Here is a 27,900-nt window from a genome sequence, read left to right on the forward strand (position 1 = left end):
GGCAGGATTAGAAAAGGAAGGGAACAAAGTGACATTCTCCTCAATTAGGAGAGGCTGCAGAACGACACATGCGGCGGATGGGAGTGTTCTTCAGAGCATTGGTTCCTTACAGGCGCGATGCCTGGGTACAGCACATACCGTAGACAGAGAGGTACTTCAACGAAGGCGTGCATTGCAATACAGGATACAGACCAATAGACCTATAGTTCCAGAAACCGGAGAAGTCTGTTGCTGACAGCATTGTCAAACCGCGGACGGGAGGAGAGGGAGAGACACACAAGCAACGCGTGAATCGAGCCCGAGAATTCATGATGGAGAAGGCGATGAAGAGAATCGAAATTGAGCAAGGAAAACGGACGAGGACTTACAAAATCGGGGACCGAATCCTCGTAAGAATGCACAGCCCATCGGATGCCGAAAAGAAAAGAATAGCCAAGATCTTCCACCTGTATGAGGGCCCATACTCGTTTCGACAGGTATTAGCATCCAATGCCTGCGCAATTTATGAAGGCGAGGGCGAGGTTGAAATTTTTAATGCCCGCAGCCTGAGAACAGCTATTGTACGGCGGTAGTAGAATATTGTAGATGTCTGTTGACAGTGGGCTGTATCTTGTGAACAGACTTTCTGTTTTAATAGTTAACACGTAGTTTCTGAGCTTAGATAGCTATTTTTGAGCGTGTCTGGACTGTGAGCCACTTGGTGTGAATATGGAGAGAAGATAAGACAGCTGGATGTGTGTGTGTGCCTGGGTCGCATCGCGACGCGCAGCGCAAGGCTGAGAGGAGCCGCGCTCATGACAGAATGATACATCCAACATCACAGGATTACCATGTATCACACGCCAGCGCATTGCCATTTCCGTGTCATTCAACTTTTGTTTGTTTATTTGTTGCATGTATTTGACTGTAATGCAGTGCGATGGATCGATGTTTCACTGTATTACCATGCCAGGTGTTCACTGTAATGACTCTAGCGTGAAAGGTAAAAAAACTAGACACGCACCAACATTTGATGATATTTCTGTTGCAGCATACAGAGGCGTCCAGTAAGTACCTTGCAGTTGGCAGAGAAGACATTTTACTTTCGCAAAGTAGTGCATGAAACCTTGATTAAAGCATGTTAGGATTATCTTGCATGTTAGAATTTAAGGGTTAGGTAAGATATCGCGAATGTACATCGTAAGGTCCACAGAAGATTTGATTTTAGATTACTGACAGTCTAGAAGGCGTCGACACAGCTCACACAGCTGACACTTATTGAATTTAGTTTTTTTTAAAAAAAGAATTGCATGCTTAAGTTAAGGGAATGGAAAGATAAATACACAAACAATTTATTTGTTTTATATTCGACTCCGTCAACACATCTCGCACAGCTGACACTATGCAACCTAATAAATGAGAAGGATGCCTCCCAATGATCAGCGAGGAGTACTTTATACATATTGATTGTAGGTTCTGTGGAAGAAGAAAAGGTATAAATCTTATTTTTGTACATCTTATAAGGTAACAAAGCATGTGCACTCTTGTCGAAAACGTGAAGGGGCTACCCATCCCATCCGATCTACCATATCCTTATCAGTTGAATAAATTGTGTCACTGGAAAGTTTATTGTTTTGTATGATCAGATGTTTGAACTGACATCTATTCTGATATGATTTCATAGAGCTCTTCGATGAAAAATGCGCCTTAAGGTTAACTCTAATATCACTTGCCTTAATTCTGTGTTGTGTTCCATGTAGGACATTTTTGACAAACAAGACTTTTATAAACATTACTGCGGTGTAAAGTACATTTTTGTTTTACGTGTGTTAACCCTATATGTTTTATTGGTGTATAGTATTTCCATCTCCAGTGTATTGAACAGTATTATTGTGAGTGGTTTATTTTGATTTACACTCGTCTTGAATCCATGTTTATTCTGTATACATCTTGCATACTTCCATGACGCTATCATCACGTTTGTTGTGTTCAATGTTATTTGTGTACCTAATGTGATGTTTACTTGTCTTGATCTTAATTTGTTTATGCATTTCTTGTCTTGTGTACATACGAGACTTGATCGTCAAGTCCAAGATAGCGGTGTCCTTCATGAATAGTTTATTTGTAAGGAAATTTATTTATCTGTATATATCTTATACCTCTTTACTAAGTTCAACCATATATGTAAATGGTCGACTGGATTTCACACGCTAGGACGCGACAGAAAACGTAGTATCCCGACAGTATCCCACATCAGTGAATGTTAGGGAGTGAAGATTTTTGTTTTGTTTTGAACTGTGTGTGCGACTGGCCAACTGAACATTAATGGGCCACTTTGCGATGACTTCCCCTTCTGTATAAGAAGCTTCATGAAGGAGCTGTTTAGTACCGCAGTCACTTTCATCAAGTCGCTGTGAGCGGCCGTGGAGGAGGCAGGGGCCGGACTCTCCGAAGAGAGCCCCTGGGTGCAGTCTCTCTGCAAGCACACAGCCTTGCACAAGGAAGGACACGATGCGAAGGGCCTGTGTGACAATGAGAAGGGTGCCGTGCCGAGAACCGATGGACATCTGCAGCCATTAGGACGGAACGCCAAGAATGTATGCGCGAAAGCATCTGGCTTCTTCTGGCCTTGCAGCAGTCATTTCACCTGCCTTAGAAAACAGGGGTGTGCCGACAATTCCAGCACCCGACGGGCACAGGGAGCAGCGTACAAAGAGAGCGAGGAATCGGCGCAGGGAGGCGTATGAAAGAAGCCAGCATTCTTAAGATGTTTACCTCGACAGTGAGGTCATTTCTTGTAAAATGACGGACGATCAAGCCCAAAGTCTCATGCAGGGCTCATGCAGAGAGAGCGGTTATAAAGAAGTGTTTTGTGGCTGCTCTCCGAACAGCTTCGGAATGGAGGAAAACATTAGAAGAACGTGAAATCGTGAGAAAATTCCAATTCACAAGGCGCACATCAGCCCACGCCAGATTGGAAATTTCCACCCTGCACGGAGAGGCGTGGCGATGAAAGGGCGATCTATCATTTCGTCTGCCAATGACAACGCCGAAATGAAGAATGGAAGAATATTGCTAAGTGGAGTTGAGCCGTGAGATGGAGGAGAAGCGAAAAGGGGGGAGTCGTGGAGGGACTGCGGAAGCGACAGGACATGGCCGCCAACATCCGACTTCAGATGTCATGATAGCACAGCTTCGGCCACGCAACTGACGACGGGCAGACAACGCGGAGATCGTACCTGGGACCCGCCGCAAGGCCGCGACTGCTAACGAGGGCAGGCAACCCGTGCAGCACAGCTCGGACGCGACGCGCCGCACCGACGCAGCAACTGCCGCCAACAGCAGTATACGACGAACGATAACAAGAATGGTGAGACGATTCGTTCCCTCCACCTTCCCCTTAAAAACCCAGTCATGTCCACGCCAAGTCAAATCGGCCCTAAGATTTATAATTTTGTTTTGTTTTGTGTAAACAGTACGAAAATAAGTACACTTTTTATGTTTTGAATATATAAGCACTCTTTTATATTCATATACGAACCACTTAATTTTGTACCCTTTGTGTTTTATTTCATTTAATTTCTCAAGTTCACTACAATTTTGGCGCCCAACGTGGGGACACCTGGTTTGTAATTTTCATGGTATGTGATGTCACACAATAATTTCACGAATATAGTACAATTCCGCAAGTTTACTACTGCAATATATTGGTTCTGCTCTGGCTGTTATCTGGCAGCTGGAAGTAACTGTTACAATCGAAAGTATAAAAATATAATATTTGACAAGGGAAAAATTACTTGTTCACAATTGTGTTAATTATTTAAGAGACTGGGGTAAGAATTTTCGATACATGTCAGGTCACACGAACCAAATTTCTTTAGAGCAACGAATAGCCAGTGTGAAAAGAGTTACAAAATGAAGAAAGTAAACAATATATGTACAATTTCTCATCAAAACAATTATGTATACGATATAAAAGGGAATGGAACATTTAACATAGTTTTCCATTAAAAGTTCGTAACGCAGATAGCTTCATCTACAGTATGAAGATTTTTATGAAGATATGAAATCGATGATTGATTACTTTGATACAGGTGACCATACAACAGATGATATTTATTTTATTCCACAAGTAAGGAAGAATGTCTTTAGAAAAATGAAAGATGAATGCAATGGAAAAATAATGGAAGAATTTTGTGGTTTACAAGCAAAACAATGCTTATAAATTTGGTGATAAAAACAGAGAAAAAATCTAAAGAAGTTAAGAAACGTGCTGTTAAAAATGGAATATCCTTAGAAAATTATAAAGATTGTTAGATTAACAGTAGAGAACATGAAGCTTTACAATTGAAATAAACAAGAAGGAGTTTAGTCCTAATGATGACAACAGACACGTTTTCGAAAACTGAAATAGATACATAACCACACAGACATTACAAATTATAAAAAAACTAATAAAAACTTTTTCCTTATAAATGGAGACGCTAATCAAGAAGTTCAATAACCTAAGTGTCTCGAAATAGCTTAAAACATTAAGTAAGTGAGAGAGAAATGTTTTATACACAAGCCGGCCGGGGTGTCCGAGCGGTTCTAGGCGCTACAGTCTGGAACCACGCGACCGCTACGGTCGCAGGTTCGAATCCGACCTCGGGCGTGGATGTGTGTGATGTCCTTAGGTTAGATAGGTTTAAGTAGTTCTAAGTTCTAGGGGACTGATGACCTCAGTAGTTAAGTCTCATAGTGCTCAGAGCCATTTGAACCATTTTTTATACACAAATCAAAAATGTTTTGCATCACCGCATCACAGCGGTTCTCGGAGCTCCGGAACCTGTACAGAAAACTGGGATAGAGTTCAGTATAAACATCATTTCTGTCGTTTTTGTTGCTCATGAAAACCACCTTCAGAGGAGGTGGTCCAGACTGCTGTGCACACCGGTACCTCTAATACCCAGGAGCACGTCCTCCTACATTGACTCATGCCTGAATCCATCGTCGCATACTATCCACAAGTTCATCAAAGCACTGTTGGTCCAGATTGTCCCACTTCTCAATGGCGATTCGGCGTAGATCCCTCAGAATGGTTGGTGGGTCACGCCATCCATAAACAGCCGTTTTCAATCCATCCCAGGCTTGTTCAAGAAGGTTTGCAACGTATGGGGGTTTATTGTAAAATTAGCGATATATTGAAAAATATTTATTGGTAGTCGTAACCGACCATGAGTTGCTATCTGACTTAAGTTGGCTCTGTTTAAACGCGAGGTTATGCCCCCAGTATCATTTGCATCGAAATTATCACTACACTCTAATTATTAAACAAAAATATGGTGATTGCTAGCTACGAAATCAATAATGCGGTGATTAGCATATGATACCAAATTAAGATTTATTCAGAAAACAGGATGAGCAACTTTCTAGCGTAACATGACAATCAAATACTCTCGCTAATCTAATTAGCCTATCATTGGCACAATGCATTCTCTTTTCGTAATTACTTACGTCAACACTAAACCCGTAAGTGACTCTACAGAAGTTCTGCCTGAACGGACACAGGCTCAGAGAGCGCCAGTCAAAGAGCTAGCGGAATACGAACTCATTTAGAATTATAGTGCCCTACTTTGGCTGATGATTGCTAATATCACTGTAATTCTCCGTGATGATTACGACGGTCGACCCAGCCAACGTCTTGATGCCGTCTTTCCCGTGAGCGAGCTTGGCTTTAATCTCCAACGTGGACGTGGTTTGAGCCCGTAAACTCCTGTACGTAAGTGTTCAATTGCGGAGTCCGTCACTAGTCAATACGCAAGCTACTTTCACATATGCCAAGAGTAGTTGGTCGACTCAAGTGCGCGGCAGCTAAGGATTGCATACGAACACCCCAAGTTAGTACAAATCTGTTTCTCTCTTCAGAGGAACAGGTAATGCTACGTGTGTGGAGTCGTATGCTCTAAACTATTCAGACTTGGAGAGTAACCACTGGAATCAATGCTGGTATCTTCTCCAACCTACTTCTCTCCAGGCTCTCCAAGCAAGGCAGCCAGACACCGCGACTGCTCTCCTCCACAGCCGACCCCAGAGTCCTCTTTCAGAGTTTTTGGAAACCTGGCCGTTCTTCGCCGCATGGATCTGTACGCGCTGGTAGCCAATCACGACACAGACTTCCTTGTATCCGTGCTCGTTTGTACGCAACAACGACACAGAATTCTCCCGCGGTTACTGTTGCCGCCAAACTTTTAACAAGTATCTCTACGCGCTCTGCGCCAATCCCGTCACAGTCTTCCGCAAATTTTCCACTGTGGCACGAAATCGTCTTTCTCTCTTTCGTATAAAGCTTCTTCTCGCTTCTTGTTGTGATGGCCCAGCCTCTCCGAACGTCTTTGGTGATCTGAAGGGCCAGCCGACAAAGGGTCCGGCCGCGGCCATCCCGTTAGTTTGACATGACATAAATACCTTCCTTAGAGGTTCCGGTTCCATCCTCTGAGCCCATCTCGTTAGTCTGACATGACACACTCTACTTCCTTTTCTGTATCCATTCTCTCCTACCGGTGGGCCAATTATCAATTATTATTTTATATATTAGTACTGATTTAGCATCATGTAAGGTGCAAAATCTGCTACCTTACAGTTTCATGTCTGGTCACGCTAGTCAAGCGATGTCGTAATCCTGAAGGAGTCGTTCACAAGATATGCACGATGTGGGTGCGAATTGTCGTCTATGAATACGGATGCCTCGCCAATACGCTGCAGATATGGTTGCACTATCGGTCGGAGGATGGCATTCTGGTATCGTACAGCCGTTACGGCGCCTTCTATGAACCACAGCGGCGTCCGTCAGCCCCACCTAATGCTACCCCAAAACATCAGGGAAACTCAACCTTACTGCGCTCGCTCGGCAGTACGTCTAAGGCGTTCAGTCTGACCGGGTTGCCTCCAAACACGTCTCAGACGATTGTCTGAAGTCATATGCGACACTCATCCTGAGCAGTCCATTCGGCATGTTGTTGGGCCCATCTGTACCGCGACGCACGGTGTCGTGGTTGCCAAGATGGGCCTTGCCACGGACGTCGAGAGTGAATTTGAGCATCATGCAGCCTATTGCGCATGGTTTGAGTCGTAACTCGACGTCCTGTGGCCGAACGAAAATCATTATTCAACATGATGGCATTGCTGTCAGGGTTCCTCCGAGCCATAATTCGTAGGTAGCGGTCATCCATCGCATTAGTAGCCCTTAGGTGGCCCGAACGAGGCATGTGTTCGACAGTACCTGTTTCTCTGTATCTCCTCCATGTCCCAACAACATCGCTTTGGTTCACTCTGAGACGCCTAGACACTTCAGTTGTTGAGAGTCCAAATGGTTCTAATGGTTCTGAGCCTTATGGGACAACACCTGAGTGCATCAGTCCCCTAGACTTAGAACTACTTAAACCTAACTAACCTAAGGACAACACACAACCATGCCCGAGGGAGGCGCTTAGAACCGTTCGGCCACAGCGGCCAGCTGTAGAGAGTCCTTCCTGGCACCAAGTAAAAATGCTGACGCGGTGGAACCGCGGTATTGACCGTATAGGCATGGTTTAACTACAGACAACACGAGCCACGTACTTTCTTCCTGGTGGAATGACTGGAACTGATAGGCTGTCGGACGGCCTTCGTGTCATAGGCGCTGCTCATGCATGGTTGTTTACATCTTTGGCCACATTTAGTGATATATCTGTTCAGTCAATGGGATTGTGTCTGTGATACAATATCCACAGTCAACGCCCTTCCTCTTGAGTTCTGGGAACCGGGGTGATGCAAAAATTTTTTTGATATGTATATAATATTACTCGATGGGAGTATTAAATACTAGCTATGAAGAAAAAATTTGTATAGAACTTAATAATGAATTTATGGTTATTTTACCAGATAGATGTTATACTTTAATTACTGCTTGTGATTTACAATTAATCGTAAAAGGTCAGATGAAACTGAAGCATAAAGGAATGAAAGAACTTAAAAATAGAAATAAGGAATATCATGAGCAGAAATTCACTCTGTGAAAAAGTTGGACATTTGATAATGAATTTATTTATATATTTACTTAATTTATTACATTCACCACAATTTGTTATATTTATTTTCTTACGTTCATCTTTTATTTAAAAAAAATGATTATTTTTCTTACTTTGACCTTTTGTGAGAGAAAATAATTAATTTATAATAAGTGAACCTGAAAATAAAAACACAAAATAGATGTTTTTTAAATGAAAATACATTAATTATGATCTAAAATTGGGAGGATAGTAGGATAAAAGTACCGGTCCCAGCTAACTTGAGTCGGTCCTGGCATGAGCCAGGATTGAGGCAAGTGAGCTAGGACCAGTGCTTTTATCCTACTCAAATCCACTCCCACTTGCCCATTCTTACTCACTCGTTTAGCCCAAATCATTGTCACTATCTCTTTGAGTGTCTCAGTCACTGTCTCCTGTCTCAGAACCACCTTCTCCTTCGTTCTCTTGCACTACTACTGCCTCCTTTCAGTGCCACAGTCTCCCCCTTATTCTCTCTCAATGCTATTATCTTGTTCATTTCTTGTCATTGCTGCTATCTCTCTTCTCAGTATCACTATCTCTCTCTTCCTCGTTGTCATTCACAGACTGTCTCTCATTATCACTGGCTCCCAACCACTTCCACTTTCTACTTTTCTTTATTGCTCTCTCACTGGCACTGTCTTTTTCACTCTTTTCATAGCACTGTTCTGTCACTGTCAACTCTGTTCGACTGGCAGCATCTCCTTCTCTTTCTCTTACACTGTCACTGTCTCCTTCGCTCTTTCAATACCACAACCCATGTCTACTATCTTAGAGCACATATTTATTACTTTTCCGTGCTTTTCTACTGCCATTGTCTTATCTCTGTCAGCATAAAAAAGGGCAAATGTGTTGGCAAGCCAAAATTTTGGAGAAGGCTTTTAAAAGTGCTGAGGAAAGTATAATGAGGCAGCTGCTATTCCACTTTTCTGTTGGAGTCTTTTAAACAGAAGCGTATTCGCCTGGTCTGTGCTCCAATGGAAGCGTTTTTCCGCTGGTTATATAATAAAATCTTAGACAATGTGTTATTCGTGTATAAGATCAGTTGTCTACTTTAGTTTTAATATTTAGACATGCCACACTTGTGTACAAACAGAATGCTGATAGAATATTTGTGTGCAATTTTTGAATAGAGACATTTCTCCCGTTAGTAAGTAGTAAGGTAGATGATTTATCAGTAGAGAACCATATTTAGGAGTGCTCCCAATAAACTGTTAGAGACTCGTGAAGTGCCCAGCAGTCATATTTCGACTAAACTGCCGATGAACAGAGTGTAGATAAAGTAGAAGGCATTAATCTGTTGGTAGAACGTAGTCATTCAACAAGCGCACTCAGAATAGACACATGTATAGGTATCATTACAAAAAAAAAAAAAAAAAAAAAAAAACAAAGAAATAGTGGCCCTGTGGCCCTATTCTTACCATTTACAACGATCTAGCACTTTCGAAGAGGAGATTGGGGAGGGCGAGACGACTGCAACTTTGTCGGTGACTAGTTACCAATCGCTAAGTAATCTCATTAATATTTTTCACTGATGAAGCCACGTCCACTTGTAACGATATCAATACCACTTGAAACTCAAATGTGTGGTGCAACGAATACTCACACGCATTTATGGAGAGACATTTTCAAAAACGCTTCGCTGTAAAAGACTGGTGTGGAATGATAGACAATCAATTGATTGACGGTGTTTTGTTACCACATCAATTTACAAACACAACCTTATGTAGATTTCCTTGAAAACGAGCTTACAGCATTTCGAAAATACTTCCTTTGCTTACAAGGGTGTGTACAGCACTCCAACACGACTAGGCCTCTGGAAATTCTAACCGTTGGAAGATACATCATCTAAGCTTAACATCACCTGGAAGATGTTGATGTATAAATGGTGGCGTTCCTTGGCCATCAAAATCGATGGACCTTGCCTGGAGTATGGTTGAAAGGCAAAGCGTGCAAAGAAAAAGTAGCACAATAAGGTAACTGATGGTTTGTATTACCAATAGTGGGGCCAAGACGACCTTACGTAACTTACTTAACACCATCTGAGAGTAGTCCTACACCTACTTCTAAATACATGACACGTAAGCCACCGGACGGTGGGTCGTAGAGGGTACACTGTACCACTAATAGTCATTTCGTTTCCTATTTCACAGTAAATACACAGAAGGCAAAGCAACTGTCTGTATGCCTCCGTGTGCACTCTCATTTCTTATATCTTGTCGTTCCAGTCTTTAGGAGAATTATAAGAAGGCGGCAGTAGAATCTTTCGGAGGTCAGCTTCAGATGCCGGATTTCTAAGTTTTCTCTACAGTGTCCCTCGCAGGGAAAGCCGCCTTCTCTTCATGGACTCTCATTCGAGTTGTCGAAGCATCTACGTAATACTTGCTTTCCGTTCGTACCTACGAGCAACAAATATACCCGGCCGCCTCTGAATGCCTTCGATGTCTACTCTCAATCCGACCTGGTGCAGAATCCAAACACACGAGCGGTGCTCAAAAATGGATAGCACAAGCGTCCCACGTGCGGTCGAATTTACAGCTGAACTACACTTTCCCAAAATTCTTCCAATCAACCAAAGTCGACCATGCTCTTACCTTACCAGAATTCGTATATGCACGTTCCATTTCACTTCTTTACAGTCTTACGCGCTGGTATTTAAACGGCGTTACTGTGTTAAGTAAGTAGGACACAACTAGCGCTGTATCCGTGTATCACAGCTTTTGTTTTTAATTCTCATCTGCATTAACTTAGATTTTTCTACGTTTGGAGCTAGGTGCCATTCATCGCACCAGCTAGAAATTTTGTCTAAGTGATGTTGTAGCCTCCAACAGTGAAGCAACGTCGACACCTTGCCGTACACCACACCATCGTGTGAAACAATTGCAGGTTTCTGCCCACATAGTGCGCCAAATAATTTATCAGTGTAGAAAATAATAGCAGTCCCGATAACACGTCATTGGAGCGCTCCTGACGATGTTCTTGTCTCTGACGAAAAATCGCTGTCGAAGCCAACATACTGGTTCTGTTACTTAGGAGGTATTCGAACCACTCGCATATGTGGGAACCTATTCCATACGCTCGTTTCTGCGGTTAAAGACTGCAGTAGAGCACCGTATCAAATTCTTTTCGTAAAGCAAAAGATATGGAATCTTCGTGTTGCTTTTCATCCCTAGGTCGTAGTATATCATGAGATAAAAGGGTAAGCTGGTTTCTTGACAAGTGATGCTTTCTGAAACAGTGCTGATTCGTGGACAGAATTTTCGGTCTCAATGAAATTTATTACATTCGAATTCAGATTCTAACAGCTGCGTTTGTGTAATCAATAAAAAATTTACACATGTCATAAGGACTGTACCATTCGAATTGGACTAGACTTCTACCTTCTAAATTATTTACTATTCCTCCTGGTCCTCCCTGGATACGAGCAGCATTTGTTCGGATGTGTCGTCAAACTGAGTTAGTATCAGCAGGGAGTGAAAGCGTACCCTCCAACGAGGAGTTACCCCGTCGGTTAATCCGCCTGTCGACCCTCCGTCTCTGGCTTCGTGCCGAGATGGAGAGGGAGGCCCAACAAGCACCCAGCCACGCGTCCTGACCCCACCGAGGTCAGCCACCCCACACCTGCCGGCCACGCGAACAGATACAGCAGGGGAGCGGTTCGCTCCACGTGACACGGCCATCCGCCTGGCGCCACTCCAGAGCCTGTTGTCAAAGCGTTCTCCAGTGAGGCGCTCCACCTCTCTCAACACACCTGGGACTATCCATGTTCTTTCCTTTTTTTAGGTTCAACAGCGCCTTACCTAGGCCGTAGACTAAATAGTTCTCATTTCATTTTACTATCTTTATACTTTGAAGCTTGTCAGGCGTTAATTGCAACTTTAATTTATGGTGACTGCTGAATTCTGGATTCGTGCCAGTACCAGTCACTGCGGTGTTTCTCTATTGCTCGTGATTTGGTAACACGTTAGTTTTGCATGGTCAGTGAGATAATACTTTCACGTACCCAACAAAGTCGAGAAGAGAAGTAGTTTATTTCTAAGAACAGCAGCGACATTCATAATCTTGGTACCCACGAATATTCACTACTTCTTCCGTTGTTGTTGTTGTTGTTGTTGTTGTGGCCTTCAGTCCAGAGACTGGATTGATGCAGCTCTCCATGCTACTCTATCCTGTGCAAGCTTCTTCATCTCCCAGTACTTACTGCAGCCTACATCCTTCTGAATCTGTTTAGTGTATTCATCTCTTGGTCTCCCTCTACGATTTTTACCCTCCACGCTGCCCTCAAAAACCAAATTTGTGATCCCTTGATGCCTCAGAACATGTCCTACCAACCGATCCCTTCTTCTAGTCAAGTTGTGCCACAAATTTCTCTTCTCTCCAATTCTATTCAATACCTCCTCATTCGTTATGTGATCTACCCATCTAATCTTCAGCATTCTTCTGTAGCACCACATTTCGAAAGCTTCTATTCTCTTCTTGTATAAACTGTTTATCGTCCACGTTTTACTTCCATACAAGACTAAACTCCATACAAATACTTTCAGAAACGACTTCCTGACACTTAAATCTATACTTCATGTTAACAAATTTCTCTTCTTCAGAAAAGCTTTCCTTGCCATTGCCAGTCTACATTTTATACCTTCTCTATTTCGACCATCATCAGTTATTTTGCTCCCCAAATAGCAAAACTCATTTACTACTTTCAGCGTCTCATTTCCTAATCGAATTCCCGCAGCATCACCCGATATAATTCGACTACATTCCATTATCCTTGTTTTGCTTTTGTTGATCTTCATCTTATACCCACCTTTCAAGACACTGTCCATTCCGTTCAACTGCCCTTCCAGGTCATTTGCTGTCTCTGACAGAATTACAATATCATCGGCGAACCTTAAACTTTTTATTTCTTCTCCATAGATTTTAATACCTACTCCGAATTTTTCTTTTGTTTCCTTTACTGCTTGCTCAATATGCAGATTGAATGGCATCGGGGATAGCTTACAATCCTGTCTCACTCCGTTCTCAACCACTGCTTACTTTTCATGCCCCTCGACTCTTATAACTGCCATGTGATTTCTGTACAAATTGTAAATAGCCTTTCACTCCCTGTACTTTACCCCTGCCACCTTCACGATTTGAAAGAGGTTTTCTAGTCAACATTGTCAAAAGCTTTCTCTAAGTGTACAAATGCTAGAAACCTAGGCTTGACTTTCCTTTAAGTAACAGTTAGGTTGGGACACAATAGGATAATTTAAATTACTGCTAGTTAAATTCGCAACAGTGTCATTGATAATTTTGGTTGTTCCAGGTATCTGGTAGTTTCTGCCGAGTATGCCGCGATTCCTGCATCGTTAGTGAGGGTGGGACGTGAGACTCCGTCTGTACACGTCTCGGAAGGCCCCACAGCACCACCCGCCCGCCATGCAATTGCGTGTGGTCAGAACACCGCTTTTCCCGGCCGTTGCCAGTTTTTATGACCGCAGCGGCTACTGTTCAGTCAACTAGCTCTACAACTGGCCACACGAGGGCCGGTGCACCTCGTTTGCCAACAGCGCTTGCCAGACCCGGACGGTCACCCAGCTAGGGCAATCCAAGCCCGACAGCGCTTCACTTCGGTGATGTGACTGAAACCAGTGTTACCACTGCGGTAAGGCCGTCGACGGGACATGAAGGTACAGCCATTTGTACCCGAAAACACGGCGAATTTCGTATCTGTATTCCTGTGAGTATGTGACCGTATCCCTTTGTCTCTTGTTTCGACACGCCTCGTCTGCCCCCTGCTCTCTTATTAGCTTTGTAAAACGGCGAGCAGTGACAACAATGCTGCGCTAAACACATGAATGCGCCACTGATCGCGATCTTGACGGTTTTCTCTACTGACCGTCATTCTCCATTGACCATCATTCTGCACCTAATAAAATGCAAGGTATTGGTAATCAGATATATCCATATCTGCGTCATCTGCTGTAATGCCTTGTCATTAGTTTTCATTTCACATGGGTGTGCGAAATATCGTTTACATACCCATACATATCTCCCTCATCATCATCATATCTCTCTGACTTACCCATCAAAGCAATTTTTTCTCTCTCTGTAATACTTATTTTAATGAGGCATCAGTCAGTTTTCCCCTCGTATTTCTGCTGCTTATCAGAAGAAGATAACAATGTTTTGTAAGGTCCTGCTGGCAGGTATTCTGAACCTGTTGCTACAGTAAATCTATTCCAATATATACTGACCTGTGTTATTGCGACGTTGTCATTATTTGCTTTGCTAACTCTCAGTTAAATTTAGGCTGTACGTTAGACATGATGAACTGCTCTAGATAAATTTAATGTTGCCAATAAGCGTCGTGTATGTGTTTTAAATGCTACACATGCTGTTTTGGTGCAGAAGACGGTCATTTGCTGATCCATTATAGTTGGAAAGTGTGGATTCAGTCTCGAAATTTCGCTTCTAGAGACGAGTTTTTGACGTGAGAATTAGGCTGGTAATTCTCGAGGTATTTTAAGCAGTACGACACAACCACAGTATTGCTCACGTGCGTGTTTTGGAACACCGTTTTACATATTTAGACGAATGTATGGTTTAGTACAAAGATCTGATACAGTCGTCGGTTAACATGTAATTTAATGAGTTGTACACACAATTCCGACGCCGAAATATTTAATTTGAAGATTCAGGAAGCTTGAACAGTGTGGTACAGTGACCAGGCTTTCGGCGTTAGCAAGTGCTGCTTAACCTAAAAGTTTCTGACAGTATGGCCAGCATGCATGGAACTTAATAAGTAAAACACACAACTCTGGAGTGAGAGTCAGAATTTTAAGGACCATTGTGATTGCCAATTTTGGGAAATCTTACATATAATTTTGTTTTCCCCAGATTTTCATACAGATCTGTAATTATACTTGCTTATTACGCTAGGCAAGCTGCATTTGCGTTTGTGTCTTTGTACTTCTTAAATCATAAATAATTTTATCAAAGACTTTAGTTTAGAGATACTGACTGTGTCATCTTGTACATGTATGTTCATGTGAGTGTGTGTGTGTGTGTGTGTGGGGGGGGGGGGGGGGGGTTGCTTGTGCGTAGTAATAATAAAATACTTTCCACCTTCCTACCTGAAAGTTTAAGTGAAAACAATTCTTCCTCCTGCCCTTCTGATATTGTGCTTGGCTATATTCTGTGACAGAGATGTTTTACATCCCGTATTTTTGTTACAAGTTGGTGTTATTTGATAGCTGATTACAGGAAATAGGGTCTGTAAACGTTTCTTAAAGCCTTAGTTCTGATTAGTAAACGATTTAGAGAGACTTGTTGCCATATTTCTATTGTAGCAGTTTGTTTCCTACTCGATTAAACTCAATCGTTTGTACTAAACTCTGAACAGTATGATCAATTATATTTAACTGGTGATGCATTACCCCTCCTAAACCGTAATAAAAACATTAATCTATGACAGTTCACAGCATCAGATTGAGCTACTGAAGTTCATTTACGTATTTCGATATCGTTATAACATTTTTGTATTTAATTTGAGCGTGTTAAAACAGTAGGCCTAAATAATTACCTTCACAGTGCCTATTTCTTTGCATATTTGCCTACTATTTGCCTAGTTGGGTTGGTTGGTTTGGGGAAGGAGACCAGACAGGTGGTCATCGGTCTCATCGGAATAGGGAAGGATGGAGAAGGAAGTCGGCCGTGCCCTTTCAGAGGAACCATTCCGGCATTTGCCTGGAGTGATTTAGGGAAATCACGGAAAACCTAAATCAGGATGGCCGGACGCGGGATTGAACCGTCGTCCTTCCGAATGCGAGGCCAGTGTCTAACCACTGCGCCACCTCGCTCGGTCTATTTGCCTAGTAAACTTAGTAACGATATTGTAAGTCTAAATTTAAAAATCAATCTGTTTCTCTTACCACATTTATTTATCCATCTCAATAGCATACTTTCGAGTTCTCAACCATATTTTGGACACCAGTTTGAAGAATTTGTGTATGTGTGCCTGTGAGAAATAATATCATGGTAGCTGTTGTAAAAATTGTGATACTTGAAGTAAATATTGCACTCTTGCAGATATTCCAGATTTAGAAAGAACATTTTGACATTTGACATACGTCATTCATGTCTTACGTAATTAATCTGGGCCTCTGTTTTGTCTTACATTATAGTAGAGCATTCGAACATTGAATGTTTACAAGTGCGATGATCAGTTGGAGAAGACAGGCAACAGGGGGTCTACTTGACAACTAGTTCTACTAGTTTGTTAACTACACTATATAAGGAAATGTAGGTTTTTAACTGTGTAGGAGAGTATATATTACATTCGTTGTAATATTTCATAATGAATGATGTATACCTTCCAGTTTCACCTGTTTCAGGTATTTTATGAGTGTGTGTGTGTGTTTCCGATTGCGTATTTTAGGTGTGGAGATACCGCAAAAGTAATTTTCCTTACTTAATCCTGATACTTTTGAACACCTTTAAGATGGAGCTACACTGTCAGTGTCTGCTTCATTTTAATGGCTGCTAAATACAAGGCTGTGGTTGAAGGAAAGGAGAGGGGAGGGACGCTGATTACATGCAGAGGTAATTGTATGTACACATACTGTTACTCCATCTTGCATTTTGATTGGTTGATACAGCTTTAATACTGTGTTGTAACTAGATGGAGATAGGAGAGAGGGTTTCTAATATCTGGATAATGCTGCAAGTGTTCCAAGGGCAGTGTCTTTGAGCAATAATCAAAACGACCTCTGTCTAGTTTTCGAACACAGCCAATGTTTCAATTTTGAATAAAGATAATCAGCAAAAGTGGCTGACGGCTTCCGGCATAAGAAGTCACCCTCATTCTGCGAAAGGCTTTCCCAAAGAGGACAGTGGAGTAGACAGAGGTTCAGGGCACTCTCTTGCCCTTGGGGTGGCAAAATGCCCCTTAAACGCGGAAGAATTAGCGGTGATCAACGGCATGAGAGTGCAGAAGGCAGTGGAAACCACTACATTGAGAACACATAATATATATCCACACGATATGTGGCCTGTAATTGAAAGAGTGAAATGATGACATCTCCATTTGCAAAAAATCTGGACTAGTCCCCCATTCATATCTCTGAGAGGGGCCTACGAAGGGTGAGGTCCCTATGACAAAAATATCCGATAACGAACGAAAGGATAATGTTCTACGAGTCAGGAGATGGAATGTGAGAAGTATGAATGTGGTAGGGAAGCTAGAAATTCTGAAAAATGAAACACAAAGGCTCAATGAGGATATGGTGGGTCCTAGCTAAGTGAAATGGAAATAAGACAAAGAACTACTGTAAGAAGACAAAGAAAGAGAAACGCATCGTCTGAACAGGCCATTATGGCCCAACGGTACCGACCTGCCACCGTGTCATCTTCAGTCCTCAGGCATCACCGGATGCAGTTACCGATTCAACACGAAGGACTGCCAATGGGATCACCAATCAATGGCCTACTAGTAACATATTCATGAACAACCTGAGGAACATGATCTTCGGACACATAATAAAACCAAAGAACTACAAAGTTCTATACTGGTATCGTTATGTCGGTGACATAATATGCCTAATTGATGAACCAAATACACATATAAGACAACTACATAATCAAATAAACAACTTACACACAAAAATTAACTTTGCATTAGAAACAGAAACCAACAACATACTACACTTTCTAGATGTCACCAAACAAAAAACAAACAACACACATAACTTCACAATACTCGGGAAACTGGTAACCACAAGCACTACCATTCACAACCTATCAAACCACCCATTGACACATAAGCATGCAAACTTCAGATTCATGCTCCACAGATTAAACCGAACACCCATGTACAAAGAGAACTACACACAAGAACTAAACACAATAAAACAAATAGCAGTAGAAAATGGTTATACTACCCATGTGGTAGACAAGTTAAATCAAAAAATATGCAAACAGTACAAAAATGAACACACCACACACACACAAAACCTCACCCAGCACAGAACAACACAAAACACAAACAATGACCACACACAAGACACAACAGAGCAACAACAACATACACACAAAACTAAATGGCACACACTCACATACAACAACAAGATTTCCAGAATGAGATTTTCACTCTGCAGCGGAGTGTGCGCTGATATGAAACTTCCTGGCAGATTAAAACTGTGTGCCGGACCGAGACTCCCAGGAAGTTTCAACAACAAGATTTTTTACAGAATAGGTGACATATTGAAGAAACAGGTACTCCAAATAGGATACAGAGTGGACAACACAACACAGAAAAAGATCAGAATACAAGAAATACCAATGGATAAATTTAACAGATCATGAATATAGGAACTCACATGCAACACTTGCCAGTCAGTGTACATAGGACAAACATTCAGAAACTTCAAAAGAAGGTATTCAGAACATCTCAGAGCTTTAAAAAGCAACAGCTCCCATAGCACATTTGCTGACCACATTGTAGCCAACAATCACCACCCAACCACAATAGAAACAGACTAAGAATACTAAAACCGAGCCACAGCTTATACTGCAAACTGACCATTGAGGGAAACTTCTATATACAGAAGGCAATAGCAGAAGGAAAACAGGTCTTAAACGAATACACTACACTCTGCAAGGGCACACTATTTAACACATTAAAGGATTTTTACAAATAAAAACAGCACAAACAGATAAAGTCAACACACACACACACACACACACACACACACACACACACACACAAGAAAAATAGATTCACTAAAGTTAGCAAAAACGCACCATTTACACACAAAAGGAGTGCCGTATAAAAGTCAACGCATACAGCTAAGAAGCGCACAGAAAACACACACACGGACAGATAAAATGCAAACAAAATTCAGATTTGGCGCCGAACTCTCTGGTGAACAAATCAACAATGACTGGGCTGGGACACATAACAAACCACAGTCACATTGTCTTATGGTGAAGCGAAAAATGTTTTACTACGTTATTTGTGGAAAATACTTGTTATAGTCACGTTTGCATCACAACACTTCAGCATGATGCGGAAATGGAAGTGATTGCCACACGAAAACGTAAGTAAAAACGAATATAGGAACGAAAACACCGCGAAAAACTGAATTCTATTCTAGAAGATATGTTAACCCCCAGAAAAAAACTTTCTCATCAAGATCGTTTGGTTGCAGATGACAAGCTACCAGTAGTAATTAACACACAAGTGATCCAGAAAATTCATGCACACCAATTATAAAGGTATTTACAAAAAGAAACGATCTGTTGTTTGAACTAAAAATGCACATAATTTTATAATCATTTAAGAAAAATGTTCACATTCCAGAATAAATAAAAACGAAAACCTACTGATACCGGCACAGTGGTGCCGAAATATGTTTGGGTAATGAGAAAAACGGTGTTTTACATTACTGGCAGACCTCACATCCAATACTTTTAACTGCAAATACGGCCAATACAAGGAGCTGCAAATCAAAATTATGGGTAAGTGCACCAAGCTTAAAGTAATGTTGTCACATCTGTGCCTGCCATTGGAGGACAAGTAATGGAATTGCTGCATTATTGTATGTCGTACCGCACCATTGGTCTGACATTAACAGCAGCTGGACCAGGGAACGCGTGCGAAGCCATTAATACCACAATAGTAAAGGCTGGCTTTAGAGTTAAGCCACGGCTGCGAAGTGTGGAATGCTGATGAATGGCATCACATTGCGTTCAGTGGTGAATCACGATTGTGCACTAAAGCAGGTGACCTTCATCTGTGAATATGATGGTGAGTCCTATGCAAAAAAGTGCAGTGTTACTACTATCATCATGCTGTGAGTCGTCATCGGGTATGACTTGGCTGTGGCTGGTGATGACTGTGAGTACTCTGATGACACAACGGTATGTCAAGGACATGCTGTGTCCTCACGGGTTACCTCTTATGCGAAAGTTTATGGTGACGTTTATCAACAGGACAACGCACATTTTTCTATGAATCGTCTGCAAGTTGATACACTTCAGTGACCAGTAATATCCCCAGGTCTGGCTCCAATTGAATGTATGTAGGACGGGCTCAGACGTCACCTCTGTGTCAACGGCAGTATCCGAGCTATCAAGGACTAGCGTTGCCACTGTTGCGGGCCCGCTTGCCTCAGGAGAGGGTACAAAGACGGTACCGAATCAGTTCGTGCGACCATGCTAGAGAGGGTGCACCGTCATACCTGAATGTGGGTTCATACTGCAATGTTCTTTGTAATTTGTCTCGATCCAGGAATCACGGAAATAACCCCACATTCGCTCCGGACAGGTGAAGTTTTCGTTTCATTTCCTCCTCCCCTGCTTAATGCTCCATATTTCTGGTCAGGCAGCATAAATTCCTGTTTGGACTCTACTACGCGAAGTAATAAGAGTGTTCTTTTAACCTTCCTTTGTGCCCCGTTCTGTCCAAATGAGCACTTTTACGATCGCCAAACCAAGTTTTTTAGCTATTCTTGGGTTTTTCTGCCTCGTCAGCTGTCTTGTCGGAAAATTTGCCGCCTAAGCTTTAATTAGTCTCTAGAATTTCAAGTTGTGTTGTTCCTGCTTACATCATGTGTTCTTTCACGGCACCGACCCTTTTTATTGGTGCAATTTTGTCTTCACTATGAGTTTCGTAGAAATACCCAACCTGCCTAGCTCATTGTGTTGGTTCCACTCTTTTAATGTGCCCATAGAATTTTAGCCGGCGTTTTTTCGTATCTGACTGTATGCTATTACACTTTTCCGTTTCTTTATTTGCTCATCGTACGTAAACTATTCCGTTTACCTTTGGTTTACTTTCGGGTTTCTTCAATGTCTGGTTTTCTGCTTAACATGATTGTTTCAACCCGATAAAGATATTCTGGTTTCATGAATGTTATAGAGTCTCAGTCTGATGTTTTCTGAGACTCATTTTCTATTATTCATTCGTCATATTAGGTCAAGGCTTTATGCAATGGCACATGTCGAACAGTTTCCTGAATGGTTTCGCCTAAATATTTGAACTGAGTAATCCTTTCAACTTCCCCGAATTTTGTTTTTAGAAGCCGCTAGAAAGTTAATATTAGTATCATTATTTGTCAATTGGTATTTGGAGCCCTTACCACTCCCACTTTTTCTTTAACAACTCCTCTTTAATTTAATTTAATTTTTTTATTTTTTTATTTTTTTAATTTTTTTTATTTATTTATTTTTTTTTGCCTTTTGAATGTCCTGTCATACAGAATACAATCAGCCCTTCATATTATGTGATTTACTGCGCTGTAGTCCTTATAGATCCTCTTACGGTCTGAGACTATCGACGGCTACTTCTACTGTCATCTGGTCCTCACCACAATCAAGGCAGCTGCCGTTCTACCTGCCACACAGCTGCTTTATAGAGGACGAAGGTGTGCTGTGAAAGGCCAGGTTACTTGCCATGTGGAGGAGACAGTGTCGTCGCTGTGTAACTGCTGAAGGGAGGTATTTTGGCAACGTTGGTGTGTGAAGAAACGTACCTAGTAACTTCCAAATTACACAACTGACCAGTTTTCACATTTATTAGTATTTTACGCCTCACTTTTTCTGAAATGAACTTTTGTTTCGTGGAAGCAACACCTCGCTCCTAGTGTAACCTCAGGAGGTCTGCATAGGTGCTCCTAAGTTTATTTATTTATTTATGCATTTATTTTACCTGGCCCTCTCTTACACCTAACCAGGAATACTCAGATTCAACAAATTTCAGTTTCTACAGAACATTAAGGACACATAACATGTTATACAGTATTAATGTTAAAGAAAAAAATAGAGATTATAAAAGTAGTACAATGATAATTATAACAATCAAAAAATAATTATAACAATCAAGAATAATAATAATAATAATAATAATAATAATAATAATAATGATCCCCGTGGAGGCCCGGGAAAAGAATAGGCCTCCGGTATGTTCTGCCAGTCGTAAAAGGCGACGAAAAGAACAAACCACTAATAGGGCTAACCCCCCTTTTAGTGTGATTAGTTGGTTCAGGACAGAACTAAAGAAGCCTCGGACAAGCGCCGTCATGGTCGGGGACGACGCTTGAACCCTATGCCCGCCCACAATGGTAACGACACTGGTAGCCAACTGGAAAAGGATTTAAATCCAAATAGAGGTGTTTTGCAGGATATGCTTCCTGCAACCACCCTAGAAGGAAAACAAAGACAGAGGATGAGATGGTCAGATGAAGTTAATCGACACCTCATGTTCTGTTATTACCAAGCAACAAACCTAGGAACCAACACAACTGGATACAGATCTCAAGTATACACAACATTTATTACCAGATACCCAGAATTAAAATTTTTAACAGAACAACGACTAGCTGATCAGATCCGTGTAATAATAAAAAATAACAGGATACCCCAGTCAGAATTAGAAAACATCAAACAAGAAGTACAACAAATACTGGAACAAAATAATGTGCAATCAGAAGAAGAAGAAAATACAGTAATGGACTCAAACATCCCAGAGCAAACAAACAAAGAACAACACGCACCAATTAAACAATCAGAGGAAAACGAAATCTTAAGACAGCCACCAGAACAAGCACAAATAGAACACGAAGTGACACAGATGCTAGATATAGAAGAAAAATTTCAGCTAACATATATAGAATACAAAGACACAAATACAGACATTAGACCATTCTTGCATAAACCACCAAATAACCCACAAGTCGAAACAACAATAAAAACTATCAACACAATCATACACAACAAAATAAATGAAAACACAACTATGGAAGAGTTACAACTACTGGTTTATATAGGAGCACTCACTACACTAAATATACACACTAGACAGAGATCAGAACCAACCAACACACAGAAGAAACCCACAAAACCAGCATGGCAACACAGGCTACAGATCAGAATAGAAAAACTGAGAAAAGACATCGGACAGCTAACACAATTTATAAGAAATGAAATCTCGGAAAAAAAACTAAAAAGGTTAGGTAAAATCTCACAACAAGAAGCGACAGAGCAATTAGACGAAAAGAAGCAGAAATTACAAGCATTAGCCAAACGACTCAGAAGATACAAAAAAAGTGAAAATAGAAGGAAACAAAACCAAACATTCAACACAAACCAAAAGAAATTTTACCAGACAATAGATAACACACACATTAAAATAAACAATCCACCAAACATAACAGACATGGAACACTTTTGGAGCAACATATGGTCAAACCCGGTACAACATAACAGGCATGCACGATGGATACAAGCAGAAACAGACACATACAAGATGATACCACAAATGCCTGAAGTGATAATTTTGCAACATGAAGTCACCCAAGCAATTAATTCTACTCACAATTGGAAAGCCCCTGGAAATGATAAAATAGCAAATTTCTGGTTAAAGAAGTTCACCTCAACACATTCACATCTAACTAAATTATTTAACAGTTACATTGCAGAACCATACACATTCCCTGATACACTTACACATGGAATAACTTATCTGAAACCTAAAGATCAAGCAGACACAGCGAACCCAGCTAAATATCGCCCCATAACATGCCTACCAACAATCTACAAAATATTAACTTCAATCATTAAACAGAAATTAATTACACATACAACACAGAACAAAATTATAAATGAAGAACAAAAAGGCTGTTGCAAAGGAGCACGAGGATGTAAAGAGCAACTGATAATAGATGCAGAGGTGACATATCAAGCTAAAACTAAACAAAGGTCGCTACACTACGCATACATTGATTACCAAAAAGCTTTTGATAGTGTACCCCACTCATGGTTACTACAAATATTGGAAATATACAAAATAGATCCTAAATTGATACAGTTCCTAAACATAGTAATGAAAAATTGGAAAACCACACTTAATATCCAAACAAATTCAAATAATATCACATCACAGCCAATACAGATTAAGCGTGGAATATACCAAGGAGACTCATTAAGTCCTTTCTGGTTCTGCCTTGCTCTGAACCCACTATCCAACATGCTAAATAATACAAATTATGGATACAATATTACTGGAACATACCCACACAAAATCACACATTTGCTATACATGGATGATCTAAAACTACTGGCAGCAACAAATCAACAACTCAACCAGTTACTAAAGATAACAGAAGTATTCAGCAATGATATAAGTATGGCGTTTGGAACAGACAAATGTAAGAAAAATAGCATAGTCAAGGGAAAACACACTAAACAAGAAGATTACATATTGGATAACCACAGCGACTGCATAGAAGCGATGGAAAAAACGGATGCCTATAAATATCTAGGATACAGACAAAAAATAGGAATAGATAATACAAATATTAAAGAAGAACTAAAAGAAAAATATAGACAAAGACTAACAAAAATACTGAAAACAGAATTGACAGCAAGAAACAAGACAAAAGCTATAAATACTTATGCCATACTAATATTGACCTACTCATTTGGAGTAGTGAAATGGAGTAACACAGACCTAGAAGCACTCAATACACTTACACGATCACAATGCCACAAATATAGAATACATCACATACATTCAGCAACAGAAAGATTCACATTAAGCAGAAAGGAAGGAGGAAGGGGATTTATCGATATAAAAAACCTACATTATGGACAGGTAGACAATTTAAGAAAATTCTTTATAGAACGAGCAGAAACTAGCAAAATACACAAAGCAATCACTCATATAAATACATCGGCTACACCACTACAATTTCATAACCACCTCTACAACCCTTTAGACCACATAACATCAACAGATACGAAGAAAGTAAATTGGAAAAAGAAAACACTTCATGGCAAGCACCCGTATCATCTAACACAGCCACACATCGATCAAGACGCATCCAACACATGGCTAAGAAAAGGCAATATATACAGTGAGACAGAAGGATTTATGATTGCAATACAGGATCAAACAATAAACACCAGGTATTACAGCAAGCATATTATTAAAGATCCCAATACCACAACAGATAAATGCAGACTTTGTAAACAACAAATAGAAACAGTAGATCACATCACAAGCGGATGTACAATACTAGCAAATACAGAATACCCCAGAAGACATGACAATGTCGCAAAAATAATACATCAACAGCTTGCCTTTCAACATAAACTTTTAAAACAACAAGTTCCTACATACAAGTATGCACCACAAAATGTACTGGAGAATGATGAATACAAATTATACTGGAACAGAACCATTATAACAGATAAAACAACGCCACATAACAAACCTGACATCATACTCACCAATAAAAAGAAGAAATTAACACAACTAATCGAAATATCCATACCCAATACAACAAATATACAAAAGAAAACAGGAGAAAAAATTGAAAAATACATCCAACTGGCTGAGGAAGTCAAAGACATGTGGCATCAGGATAAAGTTGACATCATACCAATTATACTATCAACTACAGGAGTCATACCACACAATATCCACCAGTACATCAATGCAATACAGCTACATCCAAACATATATATACAACTACAGAAATCCGTAATTATTGATACATGTTCAATTACCCGAAAGTTCCTAAATGCAATATAACACATACCGTACAGTTAATAGGAAGTGACGCTTGATCAAGGTCCGCGTCACTTTCCATTCTCAACCAGACTTAACGTCTGAGAAAGTAAAGAAATAATAATGATACCACAAATGCCTGAAGTGATAATTTTGCAACATGAAGTCACCCGAGCAATTAATTCTACGCACAATTGGAAAGCCCCTGGAAATGATAAAATAGCAAATTTCTGGCTAGAGAAGTTCACCTCAACACATTCACATCTAACTAAATTATTTAACAGTTACATTGCAGACCCATACATATTCCCTGATACACTTACACATGGAATAACTTATCTGAAACCTAAAGATCAAGCAGACACAGCAAACCCAGCTAAATATCGCCCCATAACATGCCTACCAACAATCTACAAAATATTAACTTCAGTCATTACACAGAAATTAATGACACATACAACACAGAACAAAATTATAAATGAAGAACAAAAAGGCTGCTGCAAAGGAGCACGAGGATGTAAAGAGCAACTGATAATAGATGCAGAGGTGACATATCAAGCTAAAACTAAACAAAGGTCTCTACACTACGCATACATTGATTACCAAAAAGCTTTTGATAGTGTACCCCACTCATGGTTACTACAAATATTGGAAATATACAAAGTAGATCCTAAATTGATACAGTTCCTAAACATAGTAATGAAAAACTGGAAAACCACACTTAATATCCAAACAAATTCAGATAATATCACATCACAGCCAATACAGATTAAGCGTGGAATATACCAAGGAGACTCATTAAGTCCTTTCTGGTTCTGCCTTGCTCTGAACCCACTATCCAACATGCTAAATAATACAAATTATGGATACAATATTACTGGAACATACCCACACAAAATCACACATTTGCTATACATGGATGATCTAAAACTACTGGCAGCAACAAATCAACAACTCAACCAATTACTAAAGATAACAGAAGTATTCAGCAATGATATAAGTATGGCGTTTGGAACAGACAAATGTAAGAAAAATAGCATAGTCAAGGGAAAACACACTAAACAAGAAGATTACATATTGGATAACCACAGCGACTGCATAGAAGCGATGGAAAAAACGGATGCCTATAAATATCTAGGATACAGACAAAAAATAGGAATAGATAATACAAATATTAAAGAAGAACTAAAAGAAAAATATAGACAAAGACTAACAAAAATACTGAAAACAGAATTGACAGCAAGAAACAAGACCAAAGCTATAAATACTTATGCCATACCAATATTGACCTACTCATTTGGAGTAGTGAAATGGAGTAACACAGACCTAGAAGCACTCAATACACTTACACGATCACAATGCCACAAATATAGAATACATCACATACATTCAGCAACAGAAAGATTCACATTAAGCAGAAAGGAAGGAGGAAGGGGATTTATCGATATAAAAAACCTACATTATGGACAGGTAGACAATTTAAGAAAATTCTTTATAGAACGAGCAGAAACTAGCAAAATACACAAAGCAATCACTCATATAAATACATCGGCTACACCACTACAATTTCATAACCACCTCTACAACCCTTTAGACCACATAACATCAACAGATACGAAGAAAATAAATTGGAAAAAGAAAACACTTCATGGCAAGCACCCGTATCTAACACAGCCACACATCGATCAAGACGCATCTAACACATGGCTAAGAAAAGGCAATATATACAGTGAGACAGAAGGATTTATGATTGCAATACAGGATCAAACAATAAACACCAGGTATTACAGCAAGCATATTATTAAAGATCCCAATACCACAACAGATAAATGCAGACTTTGTAAACAACAAATAGAAACAGTAGATCACATCACAAGCGGATGTACAATACTAGCAAATACAGAATACCCCAGAAGACATGACAATGTCGCAAAAATAATACATCAACAGCTTGCCTTTCAACATAAACTTTTAAAACAACAAGTTCCTACATACAAGTATGCACCACAAAATGTACTGGAGAATGATGAATACAAATTATACTGGAACAGAACCATTATAACAGATAAAACAACGCCACATAACAAACCTGACATCATACTCACCAATAAAAAGAAGAAATTAACACAACTAATCGAAATATCCATACCCAATACAACAAATATACAAAAGAAAACAGGAGAAAAAATTGAAAAATACATCCAACTGGCTGAGGAAGTCAAAGACATGTGGCATCAGGATAAAGTTGACATCATACCAATTATACTATCAACTACAGGAGTCATACCACACAATATCCAC

This window comes from Schistocerca nitens, chromosome 5 (assembly GCF_023898315.1).
Source record: "Schistocerca nitens isolate TAMUIC-IGC-003100 chromosome 5, iqSchNite1.1, whole genome shotgun sequence".
Taxonomy (NCBI): Eukaryota; Metazoa; Arthropoda; class Insecta; order Orthoptera; family Acrididae; genus Schistocerca; species Schistocerca nitens.